Source organism: Oryctolagus cuniculus, chromosome 4 (assembly GCF_964237555.1).
Source record: "Oryctolagus cuniculus chromosome 4, mOryCun1.1, whole genome shotgun sequence".
NCBI lineage: Eukaryota > Metazoa > Chordata > Mammalia > Lagomorpha > Leporidae > Oryctolagus > Oryctolagus cuniculus.
The window spans coordinates 60,394,086-60,420,453 of record NC_091435.1 but is presented as its reverse complement, the minus strand read 5'-3'; the positions used below and the strand labels follow the sequence as shown (position 1 = coordinate 60,420,453).

At 35.1% G+C, this 26,368-nt stretch overlaps 1 protein-coding gene across 2 annotated transcripts in view; it reads right to left on the bottom strand.

Annotated features, from left to right (window-relative positions):
* Nucleotides 1-26,368, bottom strand: part of ALCAM (activated leukocyte cell adhesion molecule) — a 209,886-nt gene that overhangs the window by 182,504 nt on the left and 1,014 nt on the right. The gene's annotated exons all lie outside the window — the stretch shown is intronic.

Here is a 26,368-nt window from a genome sequence, read left to right as displayed (position 1 = left end):
TTTTTTATTTGTTGAACTATTTATTAAGTAGTGTCATTAAGCTTTTGACTATAATGTAAATTAAAAGTATTTTATCTCAAAAAATAATGAAATATTAAGCCCAAAAATTAAAATAGATTAGGAAAAAAGGTTCAAAGTGATTGTTAAAAAATAATGCCACAGAGTCTGTTAATAAATTAGTAGTAAGGCCATTTTATGAAAACTCAAATTATACGCTGGTTGTTAACTTGTGATAAGGTTTGGGCATAATTTTATGGCATGAGATTCATTACTTACTGTGTCTTTAGCTGAAATATTATAAAAACTTCTATGTGAAAGTCATTATTACCTTCCCTGCATTTGCTTCACCAGTTATAAAAGTATTATTACTTTAAAGAAAAGCATAATTTCATGGAGTAAAACCTTAGAAGGATATATTGAAGAACAGCAAAATATAGTCCCTATAAATCACTGGATTGTAAAATATTGTCATTGGGTTGTCAAACTTTTTGTATAATTGTATTGAATCATAAAATGGAAAAAAAATAATGCTTCCCTGGCTGAGTTGTTCTAAGTGTATATTAGGGATATAACTCTAAAATAAAATTATTTTCAGGAGTACTTATGGATAATGTTTCATGTTTTGTGTTTTCTTTAAAACAATGATAATTTTTTCATGTCCTCTGTTCAAAGGTCTGCTTTACAAAGTCAGCCTAGGTGAAAAGAGTCCAGGAAAACCACTGGGTTTTCAAAAAAGAGTAAGTGATGTCAAGGAAGCAGAGCAATGTCTATAGACCAGTTGAAGATGGAACCAAAGATTTAGAAAATCTTGGGCATTTGGGAGCAAGGACAGTGTATCCAGACCATGCTAGTGTGTTTTGCAGCAGAGAAATATCTCCAGATGCTCTCCTTCCTTCATCCCTAACATACCCATTTTAGGTCCCATCACGTGTGACACCAAAATACATAACGTAGTGTGTCCTGTGTCATGGACACACATGGAGAAATAAAATGGGAACTATTGCCTTCTTCTATCCTGAACTTCTTAATAGGTTTAATTATTGAATAACTAAAATTGACTTATTCCATATTTAGGTGTTTTACATGCTGTCTATTATCATAGTCAGTCGAAGTACCACAATACTTTGCTATAAATGTAGCAATCTTGAGAAAAATGGACCACTGCTATTCTATAAAACATGAAGTCTTTTTGTTTGCTCATATTACTAGTACTATTGTAATTTGAAACAATTCATAATGCCCTTCATAAACTATGCATCCCAGCTCATACATCGAGTACATTTTTCACTTAAATCAACTCTGCTTCCTGACAGTTGAAGTTAGTTAACATACTCTGAGATTGTTGGTACATCTAGGGTGATGTTCATTACAGTTTTAACTTAAAAATAGAAACACTTTTAGTCCTAGTTTTAATGTTAACATCTTTTCTTTGAATATTTTCTTACAAAACATGTTGACATATATTTTACTGTCTAATCTCTTCTGAATTACCTCCTTACTAGCTGTGAACAAAATGTCAGGTACAAAGGAGAGCCTAGAAATCAGACAAACTTTGATTACTAAATAACAGAATGCAATCTAAAGTAAGACACCTTTACCTGGACTGTCATCATGTGAAAGAATTATTTTATGAGTGGTGTTTCTGAAAAATACCAAAGATAATAGCTATAGAAAGACTGTGGCCAAGAACTGTCTCTTCGAATCAGGTGAGTAATAGATGAATCTGTAAACAAAAAGATTTACCTTGAAGTTGCAAAGCATCTTGGAAGGTTAAAGTTATGTCTCACAGAATTTAGCACTGTGGTACTTCAAAGAAAAAATAAGACTTAATATTCTTCCACTTCTCTATGAAATCCTCAAGTTAGAACAAGAAATGTACTCAGTTTGGATGTCTATAATTAGAAATTTTCTGTGACTGTCAAAAGTAAGTTGGCAATACAATTTTTCTATATTCTGTGCAGTGAGGTAATATTTTTGAATTTTTCTTAGAATTCTAGCCTCTATTTTCTAAATCTGAATATTATTTAATATATGTTTGCTTAATGAATTTTATTTGTATATATTGTTTCCTAAGTACTGGTTCTCCAAATGGCTCAAGTAAGAAACAAGACTAAACAATGTTAAGCAAATTTCTTCATACCAAGATTTAGCAAAGCTTATTTGTACTATGAATTTCAACAGTGAGTGTTAAGTATACATGATTTCCTAATTAATTATGTTATAGTCTAGTTATTATGGTCATAAGAGTTTGGGAAACATTGTTCTAAAAATTCTACAGCACAAATTCATAAAATAACTCCATTAAACATGATTCAACAATCAACAGACACAAAATTTAAATTCTTTTTATTACATGTCTTCTCATAAGTACTTGCTTGTCATCACATGTGAATTGTTTTTTCATTAGTGAATAATGGTCTTTTGTTAGCTATGTTTCTGCAGTTATTAACAGGTAATCTATCCTTACATGTTCACATTTAAAATATCTTCAAAACACCAATGAAAAAGTACACTATGAAGCCACACCTAATATGTAATTTAACTTAAAAAAGGACTAATTTTTTAAAAAAATCACAATAGAAATGAAAGATCATTTTAATTCCAATACACTTGTATGTATACTGTAGCAAGTCGGAAAGTTTTCACATATCCACAAAAGAAAAAGAGAAAAAAGGAACATATGAAGTGAGCAAAGTAATTAACCTAAGGCTTCAAGAGAACCAAAACTAATTAATTGTCCTAATTTCTCAATTCCAAACAAATGAACAACTACTTGAGATTATGTGTCTATCTCTTCTATAGTTTTGGTAGGAGCACTGTTGTTACAATAATCCTAGTACTAGCAGTTTATTTAAAAATAATACACATGAAAACATTATATATATACAATTCAAGTAAATGAATACAAAGTTAAAAATAAAAAGGCTTCCCTCCAATATCATATGCCCCAGCCTCACTTCCAAAGATAACCATTATTAAAAATTCTTACATGTACTTCAGGAAAAATTATCCTGGCATAAGTATGTACAATCTTGTAAGTGATTATGTGCAATCTGAAAAACATTGTATCTTTTTAAAAAATCATATCATGTATACTGCTCTGTCACTTCATTTTTCTAGCTATTCATACCTGCATTTTTAATAAATATGAATAAAAAAGTATGGTGGGATAATTGCTTGACATGGAAACTTTTTCATCTTTTTTATTATATATGAATGTATCATTGTTGAAGCTTTTCTTGAAACCTATGTATATTCAACATTCAGCTTCAGATGTTGACAATACAGAAGTGTGAACAACAACTAACATTTCTGAAGCTTGTTCTACTGGCCATTTACTTTCCAAGGATCATCTGTTAGTTCTTTCAACAAATTTCCCATGTAATAAATATTATTCCTGACTTAGAAAGTGACTTATAGACTGTAATAACTCGTTCACTTCAGTGACTTGTTACTGTCATTCTTTCTTCTTCTTTTCATGCATGAAATCCTTAATATTCATATAGCCATTTAATGGATATTATGTAACTAAAAACCAACAGGGTATGGTTAGAACCATTTGTAAACTAATTATTGATTTCAAACCATACTCATTTTATCCTTTAAAAGAAAAAGATATCTGGTTTTTCAGAAATTAATACATAAGTCCACACCAACTAATCTTTTGCAAATGAGCTAAAATCATCCCTGAAGAAAGGACAGTCTCTTCAACAGACGATGTTGGGAAAATTTTATTTCCACATGCAGAAGTTTGAAACAAGACAACCACCTTACATCCTATACAAAAATCAACTCACAATGGATCAAAATTGTAAGCCTAAGATATGAAACATTCAAATTACTAGAGGAAAATAGGAGAAACACTGCAAGATGTTGGCCTAGACAAAGACTTCTTGGATAAGATCCCAGAAATACACACAATAAAATCAAAAATAGACAAATGGGAAATATGCTAAGAATCTTCTGCACAAGAAAAGAAACACTCAACAAAGTGAAGAGGCTACTGACCAAATGGGAGAAAATATTTCAAATCACATTTCTGATAAAGGATTAATATACAGACAATATAAAGAGCTCAAGAAACTCAGTAACAACAAAATAAAAATTCCAGCTGAGAAATCAGCAAAGGATGTGAACATGCAAAGAATGAAATACAAATGACCAACAGACACATGCAAAAATGCTCAGGAAAACTAGCCATCAGGGAAACGCAAATAAAAATCACAGTGAGGTATCACCTCAACAAAGTTAGAATGGCTATCATCCAAAAATAAAAAAAAAAAAAAAAACAAATGCTGCTGAGAATGTGCGAAAAATGGTACCCTAAAACACTGTTGTGGGGAATGTAAACTGGTACAGTCATTATGCAAGACAGTAGGGAGATTCCTCAAGAAACTAAAAAACAGATTGATCTCTGTTAAATTAATAAAAAAAACTTTCATTTTGTGTTCTCTTTTACTACATGAAAGCTACAAAACAGAACTATTTCCATGTGTAAATTATTCAGGAAATTCAGAAAAAGTGAAATTTTCTTACTTTAATTTTTATAAGGTAACAAATTGTGCTGATACAATAATAAAAAAATTCTATCATATGACCCATCTCTACACTCCTGGGAATATATCCAAAGGAAATGAAATCAGTGTATGAAAGAGTTATTGCACTCCCATGTTTACAGCAGCTCAATTCACAATAGCTAAGATATGGAATCAACCTAAATGTCCATTAACTGATGTCTGGATAATGAAAATAGGGTTATATATCATATGCAATATTATTAAGTCAAAAAAGAATGAAATCCTGACATTTGCAACTAAATGGATTCAACTGGAAAATATTATGCAAAATGTAACAAGCCAGACCCCAAAAGACAAATATCATATGCTTTTTCTCTTATTTGTAGCAGTTAATGTATAGAGAGAATATAAGAATTAAATGGACCTCATATTATTTGGTATATAGCCATAATCAGTGTTTCACTAGTTATATTATATAAATTACAATACATTCTTATTTCACACACTTAAAAGAAAGAAATGGAAAAGGGTGGAATAGTGAGGACTCTTGTGACACTAGCAATGCTTTGTTCATAATTTGAGGGTTGGTTACGAGTGTGATCAGATGACAAACTCACTTATATGTTTTCTTATATGCATTTCTTGGAATGTATACTGTATTTTTTAAAAATGTTTAAAAATATAAATAATAAAAAGAAAAAAAGATGTTTCACTAGAAGGTTTAATAGGGATTGAAGCATTCCTATTATCAAATATTTAGTGAAACCTCAGATCTGATATCTCAAAAATCAAAAATATTATGAACCAGAAAGAATCTTAAGTCACAGTTTCTTCCTATCACTCTACAGATAAGAAAAATGAGGCCTTTATCACTAAATTCACCAACAAATTTATCATCCTTTCATGTGGATCTCAAAGTTGATACGGGTGTCAGGAAATCTCTGCCTGGAATATGGTATAGATATCAAACACGCAAGACAGAAAAGCAGTTATAACATTTGTAATACTGTCAGAAGTAGTGGTCCCTGAGTTTTCTTCAAAAGGAGAAAATTTAAAGTAAGAAACCAGCTCTTTGTTGCAGCAATGAATGTTGTTTTGAGGTGTGGGACAGCAACCTGTGTTGATGGACCAGCATTAACACCACAGGTATCAATTCAACATTTATTCCTTCATTCTATAGACTTTAACCATTCCATACACAGCCATATGCTTTAAGGTTTAATTATGTAAGGTTTAATCATTGTTGCTGTTACTCTCTGAACCAAATCTACTATCTCTATTTCTTTATTTAAAACACAGAGACTGAAATGAAATGAAATGTAACATTACATTCTTAAGGAAAGTTGGTTCATTTTTAAGGTAGAGGTTATATCTCTCCTTCTCTATTCACAATAACAAAATATGAAATCAATCAAGATGTCCATCTATTCATTACTAGATAAAGAAAATGTGGTATATATACATGATAAAATATTGCTTATTCAAAGAAGAATGAGATTCTGATATTTGCAACAAACTGGATGGAACTTGAGATCATTATGATGAATGAAATAAACCAAAGAAAAACAAATACTGTGATATTTTTTACATGTGGAAGTTAATATATAGAGTATAAAAATTGTGCAGGGCTGGTGTTGTGGCATAACAGTTTAAGCTGCCGCCTGCAGCGCTGGCATCCCATATGGGCACCAGTTCGAGTCCCAGCTGTTCTACTTTCAACCCAACTCTCTGGCAATATGCCTGGGAAATCAGTGGAGGATGGTTCAAGTGCCTGAGCCCTTGCACAGACCTAGAAGACCTGGAGAAAGCTCCTGGCTCACAGTTTCCTCCTGGCCCAGCCATAGCCTTTGTGGCCATTTAGGGGGTGAATCAGTGGATGGAAGATTCATATTTTCTCTCTCTCTCTTTCTCTGTCTGTCTGACTCTCCCTCTCTCTCTCTGTAGCTTTGCCTTTCAAATAATAAATTTTAAAAAAATGTGTAGATGTTAGAATAGTATGTACTGTTAGTGCTTTCCTATATTTTATTTTTTAATTTCTGCCAAAATTATTCTACTTATGATCTCCTGTGACTTTGAAAATCTCAGTCTGTAAAATGTTACATGGTTAATTCTTGATAATGCATACTCATGAGAACAAAAAAATACAAATTTATACAAAAAAAGAGACAACGTAATGACCATTTGGAACAAAGTCACATAACCTTCACAATGACATGGAAAGTAGTTGAATCGGTTGTAGTCTAAAAAATTATCATCAAACAAGAAAAGTAACAGAAAACAGGAATATACACAGGGCTTCTGGTAAAGGCAGAACCAAAACCTGAATCTCTGGCTCCCTTTCCAGTGTTCCTCCACCTCACTTTGCCATTGGTCACAATAGCCAATCCTAACAAAGAAGGAAAGTTTCTGGTTACTGTTATTAACTTGACAATGATCTTGGCAAACATTACTGAATCAACAATGACAAACCAACACTCACTTGTCAAAGTTTTCCAATTCAATCACTAAGTAAGAAAATGCAAGAGCTGTTAACACAGGCATATTTTCTTAATTTCTTTTTTTATTTTTCTACTTATGAAGCAACCATATTTAAAAATATAGTTACTTAACAAGTGCACACTAGTTCTATTGTGAGAATTAATGGGCATTTTTTTGTTAGAACATTCTTAGCCCACAAACATCTAAGAGAAAAAGCAAATAGATTGAGCAATATTTCCAGAAGGCAAAGCAAATAGCCAGCTGAAGATGAGAAGTAAAAGATGATCTTATGTTTAAGGTAGTTCAAAGCTTTGTTTGATGGTTTCATCGCAGTTTTTTTGTTTGTTTGTTTGACTTGGTTTGGTGAGTGGGAAGGATTGTTGATTATATTTTTATTTCTGCCTGCCATTCCCTGTAGCAACCTCATTTGGAAGCTTGGCCTGTAAGACCACCACATACTGCTGTGGAAAATATGATGACGCCTCAGTTATTCCGTTTCTCTTATGGATAAATCTAAATTCTTATTCAGAAAATGACCTGAGATAAAAAGAAAAGGCAAACTACAAACTTATCAATTTGAAAAAAAAGTCATCAACACTGACTATGATATTAAGTAGAGTGAAATTTAAACTCTTGGTCAAAATAATTTTTAGTGAGTAATTTCCTCATGCTACCTTTGATGTCTGCTTTCACATCATAGAATTAAGTTCAGGGGGCCGGCGCCGTGGCACAGCAGGTTAACGTCCTTGCCTAAAGCGATGGCATCCCATATGGGTGCCGGTTCAAGACCCGGCTGCTCCACTTCCTGTCCAGCTCTCTGCTGTGGCCTAGGAAAGCAGTAGAAGATGGCCCAAGTCCTTGTACCCTTGCATCCGCATGGGAGACCCGGAGAAAGCTCCTGGGTCCTGGCTTCGGATCGGTGCAGCTCTGGCCATTGCGGTCAATTGGGGAATGAACCATCGGATGGAAGACTTCTCTCTCTCTCTGCCTCTCCTCTCTCTGTGTAACTCTGACTTTGAAGTAAAATAAATAAATCTTGAAAAAAAAAAAAAAAGAAAATCTCTAAAAAAATAATTAAGTTCAGAAGGTAAACATTAGAAACTGGGCTAGGAAAAGTAATATATCAATACTAGTTATTTGATAATTCCTTAATTAGTGTTTGGTGTCTAAGGTGTGATTTTTATAAATGTGTCTAAATTGATAGAAAAAAAATACTTTCCATTTCATTTTAAGTTTTAAAAGAAAAAATTCACAATTCACAAAGAAAAGAATTTAAAATGCATATTTACTCTGATATAATGAAAGGGTAAAGTCTAGTCTGTCAAGAAGCAAGGTCTGTGGGGCCAGTATTGTGGCACAGCAAGTAAAGCTGCCACCTCCACACGCCGGCATTGCATATGTGCGCTGGCTTGTGTCCTACCTACTCCACTTCTGCTACAGCTCCCTGCCTGGGAAAGGCAGCAGAAGATGGCCCAAGTGTTTGAGCCCCTACATCCACATGGTAGACCCAGATGAAGCTCCTGACTTCTATCTTTGGCCTGGTACAGCAAGGCAGCTAGGGAGTGAACCAGAAAACGGAACATGTCTCTGTCTCTGTCTCTCTCTCTGTGTAATTCTGCCTTTCAAAATAAATAAATAAATCTTTTAATCTTTTTTTTTTGGAAAAAAAAAAAGCAGATAGAGGAATTACAGGAATTCAAATCAGAAGGTAGGGTGTAGAGAAATATCTTGTAAAACTAGTTGGGGGACTAATGAGCCCAGCCAGTGAGAATAGATTTAGTTTGGTTCTATGTGTGAATAAAGCAAAGGAGTTAACCAATAATTAGGACCAAATCTTCAGACTATGAAGCCTTGGCTATTTCTATTCCGTTGACCCATGCATGAACCATAGAACACTTAATTCAAAACAGATACAGATGAAGCTATTCTAACCAAAGACATTTCATTGATTCACTTCTATCTTCCTCACTCTGTTATTCTAATATTCACTTCTTCCTCCAGATTTCTTATCCGACCAGACTTCCCTTTTCAGAATTTGAGTTATACTCAATTTATGTTATGCTCATTTCTGTAGTTTTAACTTCTTTTGCAATCTGTTAGGGTGGAGATAAGCAAATAAGTGCTCAATGCCCACGTCTTTTCTCAGGCCTAACAATGTCCAGGGTTAAGGCAGATATTTCAACACTATTTGGCCCATCCATCTGTGGAGAAGCAGCTTCAAAAATATTTTCCTAGAGTCTCATTGGTTCACATTTGGGACAGAACCTGGATGTACAAGTATTCAGTATTCACGAAAGGTCTGAGTATATTTATAGAGTCATTCAGTTGAAGACTAATAGGTATATTATATTTTATTATTAAATGATATTCTATGGCATTAGTTAACTGAATTCAAGTTTCTCTATAGAATTCTTAAATTTTGATAAAGAACCATGAATTCACATCTGCTGTCAGAATTTAACACTGTTTGATCAATAATTCTCTGTATTCCAAGATGACTTTGCATCAGAATTTCCCTACAGGAAGTTTTTTTTTTTTCTTATCCACTGCTCTACTTCTTTAAGGAGAAGAAATTAATTGAGTATTAATATTGATGGAAGAGTTTCAAATTAGAAATTACTAGAAGGTATCATCAACTGGGTGTCAGAACAAACCAGGAAAAATAATTTCTTTTACAGCATAGGGACCCTGGTCAATACAATTTTCAGTAATTTTTTTAACAAGTAAGTTCCATTTCATGTTGGCTTCTAGTCTTATCTTTTTTCTCTGAAGAGAAGTCCCTTTCCTCACCAGTACAAGCTGTTCCCTTCAGCTTCACTTATCCTCCGTGGCTTTTATAAAACACAGTGTTCTCCATTACTGGAATCGTATCTAAGGTCATAAAACTGAACTTTCTAACTCTGCTTACACAGACTTATACAAGGATTGTTAATGATAAAAATTTCCAGTTCCACAGAAAATGGAGACTTTTATTCATAAATTATCTTTTATGTTTTGGGGAGTAATATTTTCTTGGGTTACACATCACTAATCTGAAGCCAATATCAAAGGCCAAAAATCCAATAATCCACAAATATTTGTCACAGAAATGGGTAACATTTTCCCATATAGTAGAAAATTTATATATATATATATATATATATATATATATTTTAAATTATCATGGAGCCTATTTGATTAACCCCGAATCTTGAGAGGCTGATGATATGGGCAAACTAACTTTACATGTTTAAATAGAGAGGCCCATTTATATGCTTTATTTGATATATTTATTTATATATAGACAATAGTGTATTGAGTCCTACATTGAAAAGAGTGAAAATGTGATTAAATTGTGTTACTTAAAAATAAAAATAAACTAGAAGCACAGATTTTTTTGTAAGCTTAAAATAGTGTATTCAAATACTCATTCTTTAGTGGATACTACATTGCATAGAACATAGCAGTTTTCAATAGATGGGAGCATTCTGATAGTGGGTAGGGCTTATATTGATTTATTCAGAAAGAACCTTTATAATGTTCTAGAAAAATCTTAGAATTTCTAAGTACAAGTTTAGGAGATAGTTTGACTCTCAGACCAAAGAAGTAAATATACTGACAAGATTATCTATATGGAGAACAATGGAGTAAAACCATGATATAGAAATTAAAATTCTGAATAACTGGAAAACATACAAGGTAAGTAAAAAAAAAAAGAATCAAGGCTTATACAAAAGGATTTAAGTAAAATGATTATAGAAATTTAATTATTTTGTCCAGGGAAGAGATAGCAAAAAACCTAAAAAATATTTTTTCAGTCATCACATGAGATACTATGATGACTTGAATTTTGTTCCGTGTTTATCAATACAGTTTTGCTTTTTAAAACTTCATGTTAGTTTTAACAGAACAATTTCCATTTTTCAGTAAAAATGAAGTGTTCAATATTTTTCTCATTTTTTAGGTTTATAACACAATTTTATACACATATATCAATTTTTATATATAACAATTTAAAGATTGTTCTTTAGTAGATAGTATTTTTGGAAAATATAACAACAGATTTTTCCAAAGTATTTATTTTATTTGAATGGCAAAACTACAGAGAGGAAAGGTGAGACAGAGAGACAGAAAATCTTCCATCCATTTGTTCACTCCCCAAATGTCAGCAATGACCACTGGCACCAGGAACCAGGAACTTCACCTGGGTCTCCCATGCAGGTGGCAGGAGACAAAGTACTCGAACTATCTTCCAATGGTTTCTTAGGCACATTAGCAGGAAGCTGGATGGAAAATGGAGCATCCAGGACACAAACTGGCTGGTGCTCATGTGGGATGCCAATGTGGCAGGTGGTGGCTTAACCCCCTATACCACAATACCAGCTTCCTCTCCAACTTATTTCTAATTTTTTACTGTTGACAGGATTTAAGGCACCACCCACAGTTACATATTTATTTACTATAATTTACATATTTATTTACTATAATTCTCTGGATGAGCTCACGATAAATAAATAAACAACGTTAAATTTCTAGGGGACTCTAAAAGAACAAAAGAATCCATTAAAGAAAGAAACAAAAGCAAAGAGGCAATATACGAAATGAACTCTGGGAACTCAGAGGACAGGCATCCTAGAGGGCTCAGGGAAGTATTCCTGGGAGAATGGGCAGTGAAACTGCTCTGAAGGATGGGAGTACAAATTATTCAGGCAATGGGAGGATAAAGGGGGACAGCATGAACAAACACATGTTGTAGACTAAGAGATGTGAAAAAACAGCCCAGGGATCACATAGGGTACGGCACATTTAGAGTATGGTCAGAACATGGAATTCCAATAAAGACTGTGTTGAGGAATGTAAAACCTTTCAGTGCTGCAATGAAGAATTTATGATTTACCCCAACAATACCAGGGAGCCACTGAAATAGTTTAAGCAGAGCAGTGATGAGATTCTATGTATAGCTTCTAACATTCTGACGGCAGAGGAGAGAAAAAATCAGAGGGAGGATACACAAGTGGTTTGAAAAACACATTCAGCGATGTATCCTTTATTCAGTTTCTTAACATATGGTCACTGAGCCCTAAGTTACTCCGAATCTACACTAGTTTTTCCGCTAAGTACACACATTTTTGTACTCATAAATTATCTGTGGCCCATTCACATTAATGCTGGAAAACAATTGCTCTCAGACACTGTGTACCATATGTTGCAATGCATCTCATCTTTAGTCTTAAATTTACATTTATGTTTTGATTTCAACTTCATTATTGCAATACTACCCTGTTTCATAATGAGTATGACACTAATAATTAATGGATAAAGTCTTGGAGTTTGTGAATGATTTGTGAGAAATTTCAAGGTTATGCCCGATAAATAATATGAAACCACTCTCACTGATATTCCATTTCTTGAATAGAAGAAATATTGGAGTGAAGAGGAGGTAGAGCTGGTAATTTTATAATTCTGAACAACCTAACCTCGCATCTTTATGCATCTATGGAAGTAGGCTGGCAATATGGTCATATTTTCTAGGAAAGATTACCTGAGATTAAACACCTGAGTCTAAATTTTACCATAAGAGCTTACTTGGAGGCAGAACTCTGTCGCCTGCAATGCTGGCATCCCATATGGACGCAGTTCAAGACTTAGCTCCTCCACTTCCTATCCAGCTCCCTACTGATGGCCTGGGAAAAGCAATGGAAAATAGTCCAGGTATTTGGGCCCCTGCCACCTATGTGGGAGCCTCAGATGAATCTCTTGGCTCCTGGATTCAGCCTGGCCCAGTGCTGGCCATTGCGGCCATCTGGGGAGTCTCCTAGAGGACAGAAGATTCTCTCTCTCTCTCTCTCTCTCTCTCTGTACGTCTTTCAGAATAGGTAAATAAGTCTTTATTTAAAAAAGTTTACTCCAAGCTGTGGAAATATGCATTATGTATATTAATTTATTTAAATTTCCCACCAACCCTAAAAGGTAGGTATTATGGTCCTCACTGCATAGATCAGTACAGAAGAGAGGTTAAGCAACTCGCTAGTGTCACACAGCTTGGAAAACAGAGTGGAGAAATTGGTTTTAAAACTACAGTTTGGCTGCAGAAGCCATATTCTCAAACTCACACCCACAGTGGAAAGTAACACAACAAAATTAGCATTAATTTTTAGGAATATTTAAAATTATGCTTTGTTAAAACTGTGATGAATGAGCTATAGGCATCCATTTCTAGGCTGCTTCCTCAGTGTTGCCACAAAGGCAGATATTAACCTAATCCTAACATGAAATATTGTAAGCTGTGTTGACAATTCTTAACTATGCCAGTGAACTGAGTTATTCTTTAACTGATAACACTTTAGTAATGAATTAGCAAGTACATTGCATGGGATTATGTAACTTAAATTTTTTTCTAATGGAACTGCAAGGAAAATTACTGCTTAATATTGATTCAAAGCTAAACAAATGTGTGTGCGTATTATTTTCCTAAATCAAGTTGTATCCTTGCATCTTAGATTTTTTTTGAGCTGTGAAGAAAATACATGGCACAATATTTCCATTACAAAGGTAAATCTCTTAAAAGGTAAAGAAATTCTCAGAATCACACACAGAATAGAATATTACTGCTTTATATAGGAACAGTTTAGAAGATGCATTATACATTTAAAACCACTCAACTTTTTAATTCAATGTAGTGCATTTGTTCCAAAAATTATCAATTTTTGTACCTAAAAACCCAACATTTTTCATCACAGTAAATTAAAAGACAAAGTAACAACTGATAAGATGATGAAATAGAATGATCAAAGTCAAGGTGATATGTGGAAAAATAAAAGAGGAAAGTGCAAGAATAGACCATTTCTATGTAGAAATCTATAGTCATCTGTTTAAAAGTCCAAGAAGTTATTACTAAAATATTAGCTATTTTCCTCCACTATTCAAACATGTAATAGTTTAATTTATTAGCTACCACAAAATTAGTATCGAAACACGTATTATTTTATCATTTTAAAAAAACTTTGTTTTCTTTTTTACCTTACTATATTAAAGTATATTTCTTGAGAGTATACATATTTTAATTTCTTCTAGTGATTTATTATCCAAAAGGTACAAAGAAATAAGAACTAGGGATTTTAAAACATCAAATATATTTAAGAAGCATTTCTATGGATATCATAAATAGGAGGAAGATATTATTTGATTTCGAAGCATCCTTAATATTAAAATTGAAGGTTTTTATAATTTTCACTATTAAATTAGAGGTCACTATGAAATCATAATAAATGGAAGCATCCCACTGTGCTCCTAAAATGAAAGTAGTGGAGCTCCCTCTATTGAATTTCAATTTATATTGAAAATGTGCCTTGTATTTAAAATCATAATTTGGTCATGGAAATTTCTACATTACAATAATTGAATTTTTTTGCTCTTTCCAAGGTGTAATATTTTCAAATTAAACAGACATATATACAATGCTAATATCATAGAATAATAGAGTTAATTATATATGTCCCAATTTTAAAATATGTAAAGCTTTTTGCTGGTTTCCTTGCTTGGGGTAACCACCTTTTAACACTGCTATTTTTTAATTTATTACTTTGCTTCAATTTTCTTGAGTTAATAAAACTGAATCGTTACTTGACAATCTTGGGATTATTAAATCTCCTAATAAAATACGCTTTCTGATTTTGTTATAGAAACCCAAAATATATTCAGATGGAAATGAAGCATATTTCTAAATCAGTAGATGAGATATTTCACAAGTTTTTGGAGGTAAATGCATCGATATTATTATATTATGATTACTGAAAATGTCATTCATATTAATTATTATTGGTTGAGAATCTAGCATTGCCAGCCATTGAGAAGCACCGTATATACTCTTTACCTTCTTGAATATCAATATCAAATAATTTTGGAGGTATTGCTACCCTCAATTTACAAACAAGAAAACAGTGGCAAAAGCTAGAATGCAAGCTGACACTTTGACCCAATGCTCAAGTTCTTGAGCCTTTGTGCAAAGTTTTTGCAGTCTAGAATCTGTAAGAATTTACAGTTCATAAAAATAAAGCAAATAATGTATTATTTTAATGACATTTTAAAAATGATAATCTACAAACTATACCCTGAAACTCTCCTTTTTTTGATGTTTTATCATTTCTTTTATATATCTTATCAGCAAAGTGATAAATAACTTAGCAGGTACAGAGATTGTTTGAATAAACAGATACTTAGTATTTGCCATTCTGGTGTGATAAGAACAGCAGTTTAATCTTATATTAAACAGACGTTTCTCAAAGAAGCTCCATTTGAAAACTAGCTAGCATCCACTGAAGTTCTGTCAAGTAGATGTATCTAAAAGGGTAAATCCATTTATATATTACATCTTACTCTTAGACATATTAAAAGCATTATTCATATTTAAAGCCATATCCATCTCTGAAAAAAACCTATGTCTTATAACTACCATAAATAGTCTTGTTTAAAAGTGTCAGACCTTTAACCAGACTGCAAATCCTTGCAGAATGAAGTATACATGCCACATATGTAAACATTTAAAATTAAGCGCCAGGCTAAAACTGCTTATTCATAAAATTACATTATGTGCACACTAATATTAATTAAATTATGAATATGTTATTTTAAAAGTTTATATCAAGCATATATTTGTTAAAACCTCCTTATTATATATAGTGCTAATTTTTCTATATAAAGTGACTATAAAACAGATTTTCCTTCTACCTCCCATAGTAGGTCTAAAAATAACAGAATGAAACATACAGTTAAGAGTACTTTTTTAATATTTGCAAAAGGTGAAACTTTTATTCAGCTTGTAGAAATTTTCACAAGCTTATTAATCTTCTTGGAAAATTTGTTCAAAATGTGATTTACTTAAAAATAAGTGGTTTTTAGTAAACCAATATACAGTATTTAAACAATAGAATTAGTTAGACCACCATATTATGTGTGTCGTACCTATGTGAACAAACACAAATATTTGGAAACTCTTTGTATAATGAAAAACAGCATCAAATCTTCTTAAGGTTCACATTTGGTTGCCCCTGAATCTACTCTTTCAGTTTAGTCAATCTGATTCCATAGAATATGAAAGTTAAAGGAAAAGGAAAAAATGGCTTACAAAATTACGTTTATGTTCTAAAAGTTAGCAACCTTTTGTGGAAACAGCACATAAGTTCATAGTAAACACATTTTTCCCCACTTTTGGTTTTATCACATACATAATAAAGTTAGGCACCAATGCATTATAGTTTTTGCCTTATATGTGAGTATGTGTGCTTATTATTCCTATAATTGTATTCTTTCCATAAACCTTAAATCAGAACAAACCAAGGAATTATTCTGGTTAAACATAAACTATTACTGAGTTATGGAGAGAGTATAAGAAAGGGGCATCATCATATAGTTGGATGGACGTTTATAAAGGCGGGTATTTTTTGAAATAAAGTTTTACATTTTCTTTATAATTGAACAATATACATATTCTTTTACTCAACAATTTCATTTCCAAAACATTTTCTTAGGAACATAATTGTTCATAAGGATAATAACATCTATTAGAATACTCACTGCTCTGTTGTTTGTAATAACAACATAATGGAAACTATATACACTTCAAGAAAACAGTAAACTGGTTACATTAATTATGGTGGTAAATAAAATCCAATGCATCATTTTTATGTGCTGTTGATATGGGACAAAATTTTAATCTCCAAAATGTACTGCTAAGTGATAAGGAAGGCACAATATTTTATGTATGGTATGGTCCCACTTTATTTTTTTAATGAAGGAAGTGTAAATGCAAATGTTTGTTAGTATAAGAGTATTTAAGTAAGACAAAGAGATCTTCTTAACTCACAATTGGTAAGTCAGCCAGGGAGACCACAGGAAAGTACCTGAACAACTTCAAGAATCCCTGGTTTCTGTTTCAACCTTCAGAGGTCCTTTGATTTCACCAGAAAGGGACAAGCCTCTCTTCCTGTCCAGGAGTTAGAAGTCATGTTCCTTCTCACTTTCCTGTCTTCATTCATGCTAATCCTTCTGTCCAATTGTCTGTTTAATTATTCCTTAGCACATACTTTCTGAAGTGACTCCTGTGAGTTTTTCCTAAAATGCAGCTCAAATTTTGTTCACTTTAATGTAAACTGATTATTTATTCATGTCATACTTGGCAAAATTTCAAGCAAATAGTTATACAGTAAATTGACTGATGTCTCTTAAAGAGAACATATTTTCAGTGATAGGACCTTGACTGTCCCGTAGTTTATTTCCATATCCCCAAGTATAGTGCTTTGCACATATTGAGAACTCTATTCACATGAGTTTTAATTTTAGACTGGCCAAAAGTATGACCTTACTTAAATCGCTAAGTAATTTTAAAGTTTTTTTAATACCCCCAAATCTTTAAGCCATCGGTCTAGGCGCAACTGAAACTAAGAATATTGTTGTCTCTAAGAACTGTGGTTACATTGCTATTGAATTTTAGATGGTCTCTTAACTTGTATCTTCATTTTTTTTCAGCTTTCTAATAGAGGAATGAACAAGATAAGCATCTAAGAAACTTTCTCATTTTTCCAACATCTTTTCTACCTCATGATAGCTCATGACATGAACTGTGTACCTCTAATCTTTCCAAGCCTCCCCTATCATCCTTTAATATGCACACAAATACACAGACTCAGCTTCCCATAATTTCATTCCAGAAGTTAAGGTTTTAACAATAGGAACTAGTATTCTTATTGGACACTGCGAAGGCTCCAATAAGGCACATGTTTTGCCCAAGAGGAAGGTGTAAACCACTAATGTGGGATCAAAGCTCTAACGCAATGGTCCTTGTTGGTGCCACATTCTCTATTGTTTTGTATAATGGATTCAAAAAAGTGCAGGTAATTTTCTCTGTCTGGTCTTTATCCACATACAATAGGAAGAGATAATGCCCCCAGCCTTGTATTTGAGCTGGGTATGTGACCTGTCTTCATCAATAGAATGAGACAAAAATGATGATTTACCAGTTCTGATGCTAGGCCTCAGGAAAACTTGCAAGCTTCTGGTTTCTCTGAGAACTAAGCTTCTACTAAGAGAACAAGCCTTGGCAAGCCTGTTAGAGAACGGAAGATCATGGGGGAGAGTTATTTTTCCTAAACAATAGCCAGCCAACTCCCAGAAACAAGGCTATTGGACTGACCTGCAGATGCCTGCAGTACAATGAAGACATTCAACTAAACCAAACAACAAAAACCAAACAAACAAAATGCACCTAGCCAAGCCCAAACCAAGCTGTCAACCTGCAGAATAATGAAAAAAAAAAAAAAAAAAAAAGTGGTTGCTGTTTTAAACCATTGTTTTGGAGTGCTTTATTACTTAGCAATAGTTAACTAATACACTGCCAGATCTCTTATATTTTTGCCTGATCTAGAACAAGGCAAATTCCATACCCTGAAACTAACCATCAGGGAAAATACTTCAGTTTAGACTGACAAGAGGTTCAGTCACAGAGGCCAATGTCCCTTCCCTTTATTCAACCCTATTAATAAGAAGAAAACTATGGCATTTCTTTACCCTGTGTTCTTGGAAAATGCCCTCTTAACTTCCCTTAAATCCCCTGATTTGGGGGATTTGGGGAAGTACCTTAAACACTGAGCCAGCTGAACCAAACAGCACATGAGTGTCCAGTTTGGAAGGAGCAGTCTAAGCACTGATTGCTCTATCTTCATGATTGGCTGCCCCCACTCAGGACACCATATCTGACTGATGCAACTCTAGTTTACATGTACAGAAGGGCTTGGGGACTTTTTTCATCTTTATAGACATCCCTGATAGTTATCTTTAAATCCAAATTGATGCTGGGGCACTGAGAAACCTCATAGAAGAAAAGAATAGAATTGCACAATTTGCTGTAAAAGGATTTCAAGCTCAGACTAAAACTTGCTTTTCCTCAATAATCCCATAATCAAATGTGCTCTCAGATAAATTTCAGTCGTTCTTATTCCTCTGGCATCTCAGGTCAGTTTGATTTCGACTATAAACCATGAGATCCTCAGTGTTCTACACCCACTACAACATCTGGGATTCCAGGCTCAAGCATCGTGTCTATCTTACACTTGACAGGAAAGCAGCACATAATTCACTGTAGCTGATATTTAAATTTAAAAAGGGTACAAATAGGCACTTTGTTTAGATAAATAATCCCCTAAAGTTAAGACAAAAATATAAACAAGTTACTAATAACTATACTGACCAAATAATTTACCATCCACACTGCATTTTTGAGAGTGAAAGAGGTGTCATTAATAATTGAACCAGGTCACCGGAGATATGCCAAGATTGCCTTGGACATACAAGGATGTATGATATATGGTCATCCTACTAACAATGTGCTTATTAAACCAAATTTCACCAAAGTTATAAAATACCTATGCAAAATAACTAGGTCACAACAGGTGACACAATAAGTGTCATCTTGTGTATGACTATACCTCAGGAGGACTCATGAGATGAATTTGCCATCATTCATTGTGTAACTTTAGCCCTGAAAATATCAGTTACTTTTGGCTGCTTACCAAAAGTTTTCCCATCTTTCAAGGATGACTATTACTAGCCAAACTCATAAAGTAGCTTATTGGTTTACATGAGAACAATTACTGCTAGGGGAGTACAATGCTCACAATCCTATAGCAAGGATGTCCTCTTCCTGTAAATTAGCTTTATAGGAATTCACATTATAGTTCGAAAGATTTTTTTAGTGATCATAAAAATCACAGCATGGGAAAATTCATTCTATGATTTTTAATATTTAAAGCATTAGGCTCTGATGTATCTTACCAGTCCGGACAGATGATTGATAGATAGATAGATAGATAGATAGATAGACAGACAGACACACCTGCAAAGGGGGGTGGGGCTGGGCAAATTGTGTCTTCTAGTTAGAGGAGCCACTTCCACCACAAAAGAAAGCATCTGCTCAATAACTACAATTGAATAACCCACACCATTTTCCTTTTATTTTCTCTACTGATCAAAGCATTTTCTGATTTTAATCACAAGTTCTTCCTAATGTATGTGTTCTTTTCATTCTTTTCTCTTCATTTATACTATCAAAATGTCATCATGTCTTAATGGTCTGTGAATTCTTTGCATTCAGATAATTTTTGAATCTATTTTTTCTTTCACGGTGCTTTTATTTTCTTGTTTAATTCTCATGGAGCAGTATTATATCCTCAATTCCCAAGTTCCTTGAGAAAGTATCTGTGATAGCCCATGAATGGGCTTATAAACAAGCTTAGTTTTCCATTTTGGTGCTAGAGCTATTTAATACAATGAAAACAAAGAAGCATGTTCTCTTTACTGTACTGAAGGATACACAAATGAATATAAAATTTTGTATTCAAAAGATCATGATCAATTGAGGGAAAAAAAGTAATGTCATACTACACAGTGGCAAAGCCTACAGCAAATACAACGAGGGGGCAAAGGGAAAGAGAACAGTTGGGAACGACACTTGTTCCTGATATTTCAATGCTAATTTTGTATTGAACACAAAAAGTATAGTGAAGTTAATCATTTTTCATTCAAAGCTTAAATGAAGTAGCCTAGACACCCTGAATCTATGCTCTACAAATGAAAAGCAAAAAACTACTTTCATCAACTTCTGAGGTCAGAGGAGCTTTAGGATTTTTTCTAAGAAAATATTGCACTGGAATGCTTGTTGATATCTTAATCTGCAAACTTATGTAACTACTGTGTTGAAATTATCACAACAAAGTAATCCAAAAGGAAGTCCTTTAAATTTCAATCTTCCTCTGTCATTTGTGGATTTGATATTACCGGTTTTCACTGTTTATAGTGACTTTATAATCCATTCAAAGTAATTTTTTTTTCCCCTAAAAGCAGGTTGCTCACAGAGTCAATCTATCAGGGTACCAAGTGAACTCATATCAAGACAAAGGTATGATTTCTTTATTTATTCATTCATAGAAAATTTTCTTAAGAAAAATTGTTCACAAAGGAAGGAAAAAAACTTAATAAATATTCAAAATGTAATTTTTTTCACAGTTAAACAATACTTGGATGAGAAACAAAGAACTCTTGATAGAAGAGTGACTGAACAAAGTCAGAAAACTATACCAATTGCCAAGCCCATAGAAGTTTGCCTTATGATCATTAACAGTCTGTTATACTTCTATGATTTGCAAAGATCACAAACACTGGAATTAATTTCATAAATGTTTTTACTCTTACTTGGGCATGATTTTGCATCAGTTTTTGAAGTGATACAGGAGAGAATTAGAGTTGGAGAGAAGGGGGGGGGCAGAAAGAAAAAGAGTCAGAGAACCTAGACTGCTGTCTAATTTTGAATTAATCTATTCCCCCACAGTTTATTTTCATTATGTTGAAATAATATGAATTTGTAGAAGACTAGATACAGGCATGTTCACTGAAGTACCTCAACTCAAAGTCAAATTAAGTAATCCTTTGATTAGAAGCTGTTTTGATAGTATGCAACTCTGATTTCCCCTTCAATTGAATGGGTAATTGAGAAGTGACTGGGTAAATAAGAGAGGAAGCATTAAAAGCTAATTTCATTCTTGGAACATACACTACAATAATGGGCTATGATAATAGGTTACCATAAAACAATTACTGAATACCACAGCACATTTGGAACTAGTGCTATCTGAAATAAATAAGATATTCCATTCAATAATGACGGGGGGTGGAAGAATATGGATTTTGTTATTTAAACAGAGAAATTAGCTGAATGAAAATATTAGTAACTCCAAAAATACAATAATGTTTTATATATTGTAGGGATACTATAAAAATTGTAGGATTTAACACCTCTCAACAGTCTATAAAACCCTCTTAAATAAAGAATATATATTTTAGTAGTGAATTTGTTCTCCTAGGGGGAGAGAAAATTCTGCTCTAATAAAAGAAGTAATGAAAAGTATAAATGGTCATTTTTCTGGTCCTCTTCATTTATTATTGGAAATTAAATGAGCTGAAATCCGAAAGTAATAATCAAATAAATATTCATTTATCACTCACTACTAGTAAGAAAACATTCTTTAGTATTTCTGTGAGTTAACTCATTCTTCATATGTCACATATATTTATGTGTAGGAAATGAGATGGGCCTTTGTGAAAACTTAACAATGAAAAATATAAATGCACATAAAGAAGAAAAAAATTTCACCTTAAGTTTCATGTATACACAGAGACACTCTTTGATCACAGCTGTACCTAAGTGGCTTCTCTGCATATTTAGGATATAAGTCACACGTATCTACTTGAGTTAGTAGCTTCAGGGAGCTAGAACTCTTTGATGATGTTTGATGCTAAATAAATGGCCAGAACAGAATGAGATGTGTTTGGGAATATAAGACAGGGTGATTACAAAGCATTTCAAATACCATCTGACAAAATGCTGCCATCTTACACAAGTACTGCTGACAACTTGCACAGTGCTCATGTCTAGTGGCATGAAAACTTGAAGGAGAAAAATTGAAAAGAAAAAATAAAATATTTTCGCCTGCTTTTAATGAATGAACTAGTCAAAGTGATAATTAACTAGAATTAATTAAAGGGTGTTATTCTATTAAGTACATAATAAAAGTATTAATTAATATAGCATGTTTTACTTGAAAAAATCAAAATGCTGCGCAAGGGAATTATTCATCTGGCCACAATCAGAACCACACATTATACAGACAGAAAATCTTGTGGATGAGAAATAAAAAAGAACAGAATAACTCTCCTCAGGTCACAACATTCTTAAATTGCATAGCTAAAAACCCAACATAAATACTGATGCCCATATAAAGAGTTTTCTGATAACACAACCACTTAAGTAGGTTTTTATTGATTTTCTTCTTTTTAATATCCAACAGTAGACACACATTCCAATCAGAATTTCTATTATAAAAGGTAAGCTAGCTTGAATTTTTAGAAGTCCAAAAAAATTTTGGAATCTGGAAATGTAAAATATGTTGGACTTCTGCAGGGTTTTAAACAACATGAAAGTATTAGAGTCTTCTATTTCCTTTTATAATAGTATTATAGCTTCAGGGTCTACATGTGAGGCTTTGTCTTATGAACATTTTAACATCGATCATCACTTACATCTCATTCTAGGAACTGTATATGCAATTTAGATAGTGGCAGTCTTACAGTAGTTGAGAGTTTCACTAGCAGGGTGCCCTGAAACCTAAGATCTTTTTCTTTTTTGGGAATCTCTTTTCGCAGGAGAATGAAAGATTAATTCCTATACATCAAATTGCTTGTTTGTTTTTTTAAATAGCCCTATTAAGGCCTGGAAGAGTAAGCACAGGGTATTACAGTGGATTCATAAAAGTAAAAAAAAGAGAGAGAGAGAGAGAGAGAGGGTTAAAATTGGGATCCACTAATACTTTTGCAATAGTATAATTTTATGTTTTGTCCAGACTAAGAACAGCAGGAAAATACTACTAGAAAATTACAAGATATTACAATGAATTCATAAAAGTGAAAAAAGGGGAGGGAGTTAAAATTGGAATCCACTGGCACTTTTGTGGTAATTTATGTCTTGACTAGGAACAGTAGAGAAATACTACTGGAAAATTATTTTTGCCAGGTAAATTCAAATTTTTACTTGAGGACATCAGAAACACATTTTTTTTTTTCAGCTGGAAGAGAGCAGACCCTTTGCACACCTTTTATTTTATACAGAGAGAGCTGAAGCCCAAAGAGGTCCAATGATTTGCTCAAGTGCCTGAAGGTAGATGTTCCTGAGCCAAGCCTAGAAATGCAATTTACTGCAAATATCACCCCCATTAAACTGAAAACCGTTATTGGATTAAATAAATGTTTGTGGGAGAAAACAATATATGTTGGCTCTTGAGCAGGTTTAGTTTTTAAATTAATAAATTTTAATTCTCACATCAGTGTCTGAAAGGACATTGAGTTGGTGCTTTTCCCAGAGCCTGTTCGAGATAAATTGATATTTTTCAAACATAATATCCCACTAAAAATATCCCACTACAAAGGTCTTTATGTGGACTTAAACCATGAAATGAATGATATTGCTGAGTAGTTATGAAAAACCCTAGGGACAGGTACAAACAGACGCCCCAAGTGAAGAAAGAGTTAACTGCAGCGCCCCGCCTCCTTGTTGTAAATAATCAAGGAAGCCTTTCTAAAGCAATACAAAATGTCACCACAGGCTGACGCTCTTTCTACAAGAATAATGAGATTCTTGCTCCCTTGGATGCGAAGCACACACTCCATTGCCTTTATCTCTGAATTCAGTGTTCCCGGTTCCTAATACCCTCCTCCTCTCCTCTATAGATGTAACGCAGCTTGCCTAAAAGACACCCGTGATTTCACAGCGACCACAGGCCAAAAGACCCGCGGGAGCAGTTCCATAAACTCGAGTTTTGTCTTCTGGTGCTGGGCACACACTACTGAAACTGCTGGGGAAACCAAGGGCAGCAGGCGCGTGGCCAGTTTGTCTCTAGAAGGAAACTAGCCATTCATTGCTGCTTCTCTCCCTTGCAGAGGACTCAGAAGGAGGTGCACCTGCCGTCCAAGACTTGCTCTCCTACTGGAGACTGGGCGCCTTTGGTGCCCTGATCCTTCCATTTACAACACGCTGATACTACATCCAGAACGTCACTCAATGCCAGAGTGGCAATTCTGGGAAAGCACGCATCCGAGGGTCTGCGGCATCGACCCCCAGATGGGCGATGGCTGGTGGCGGGCTGAGAGCTCCCAGCTGCCAGACAGCGCGGCTCTGCGCCCCCTGCACGCACAAGCCTGCGGTGCCAAATAATCCCCGCGAAAGAAGGTTAAACAGCGGAACCTTTCCTCTTGTAGCAATTAAATATACGGAGAAGCCTGTCCTCTGACGTGGCCCAACGGAAAATAAATTCCAGCGCGACCGCAAGTAAAAGGACACAGGGCGCGCGCGTGTGCCCCGGGCGGAGGTGGAGGTGAGATTATGGTTTCAAAGTCGCGAGGGGGTTAACTGAAAACCGACCGCGGGCCTGCGGATCCTAGGCATTTTGCAAACTAAAGCACCCACGTCCTGCCTTCTAGACCCTCTTCTGGGCTCCAACCAAGTGCCCTTCCCTTCCTTCTCCCATCGGACTCTAGGATTGGAAAAAAAAAAAAAGTGAAATCCGCACTGTGTTAGACCCCGGGGCGGCGGGGGGTCGGGGGTGGGGGGTTCGTCCCTTCCCATCTCCCCAGTGCTCTTCCCCACCACCACCTGCTTTCACCGTCCCCGCCCCAGAACCCGAGATTCGTCACAGACTCCTCTCTCAGCCTCAGAAACAGCAGGTGAGCTCATTACCTCACCCAGAAATGTAACTTTAATAAAGAGATCTGGCCAGGGCAAATCCCCATGCACACCCACGCGGCGGCGGCGGCGGCAGCTCACACACTAGCGATGTCTGCCTCAGGCTCTAGACCCCAGTCTCACTTCCCCCTTTCCCTTGAGAGGTTCAGAGGCTTCCAATCCTCTTCCCTGGGCCCCGCTCGCCAACAACTGAAGGGACGTGCAGGAATCAAAGAGGCGAGGAGGAAGTGAGCTTTTTTTTTTTCTTTGATATAAGGTAAAGAAAAGGGCAAGAGCAAAGAGCAGCCCATGTAACAGAAGTAATTTAGCAAGGATCTACGAAGGCAGAGAAACCAAAACTTCAAGGGGAGGGTGGGGGAGCCCAAACCCTTCCGTGGGGCGAGGAAATGAACCTGCCGCGCAGTCAAGTGACCGAGAGCGCGCAGACCGCGGGGCGAGGACCAACTCGTGTCAGCGCCTGGCGGGCCTGAGGACGCCCCCGAGGTGCGGAGAGGGATTCCCCGCTAGATATTTTACTTGTTGGGAATTTTGCCTTGTTTTTTTCTTTCTTTCTTTCTAAAGCACAGTACGGAACTGAGAACCCAAGCTCTCGGGTAGGTCCTGGCAATCCACAAGGCTATGGGTAAGGTCTCGCAAACCACAGCCAGCCCCGGCTGTTAATTCCAGTTCAGGCTGCGTGGGTTGCCTGCCATCACCCCGACACGCTCACCTCCCACCCAGACAATGGAACCACGTTTTTTCAAGGGTGGTGGGGAGGGATAAAAGTCCTTTTTTTCTCCTCTACCCCTCCCAGTCCTTCCTCATCTCAAAGCAAGGGGAAGTTACTAGGGGAATTATACGAAAAAGTGCGGGTAGTTATTTCATCCGACAGCTAAACGAAAGGAAAACTGCCCGGGGCGCAGCAGCGTGGACTTTGCCGCCCAGAGACGGGAGAAACGGTGGGAGGGTGAGAGCCGGCTGCCCGCCCGCAGCCCCAGGAACCAGGGAAGAGCCGCGCGATCCTGTCCGCGGGCTCCCGGAGCCTCGACCCCGGCCGCACCCAAAGTTCCTGGAG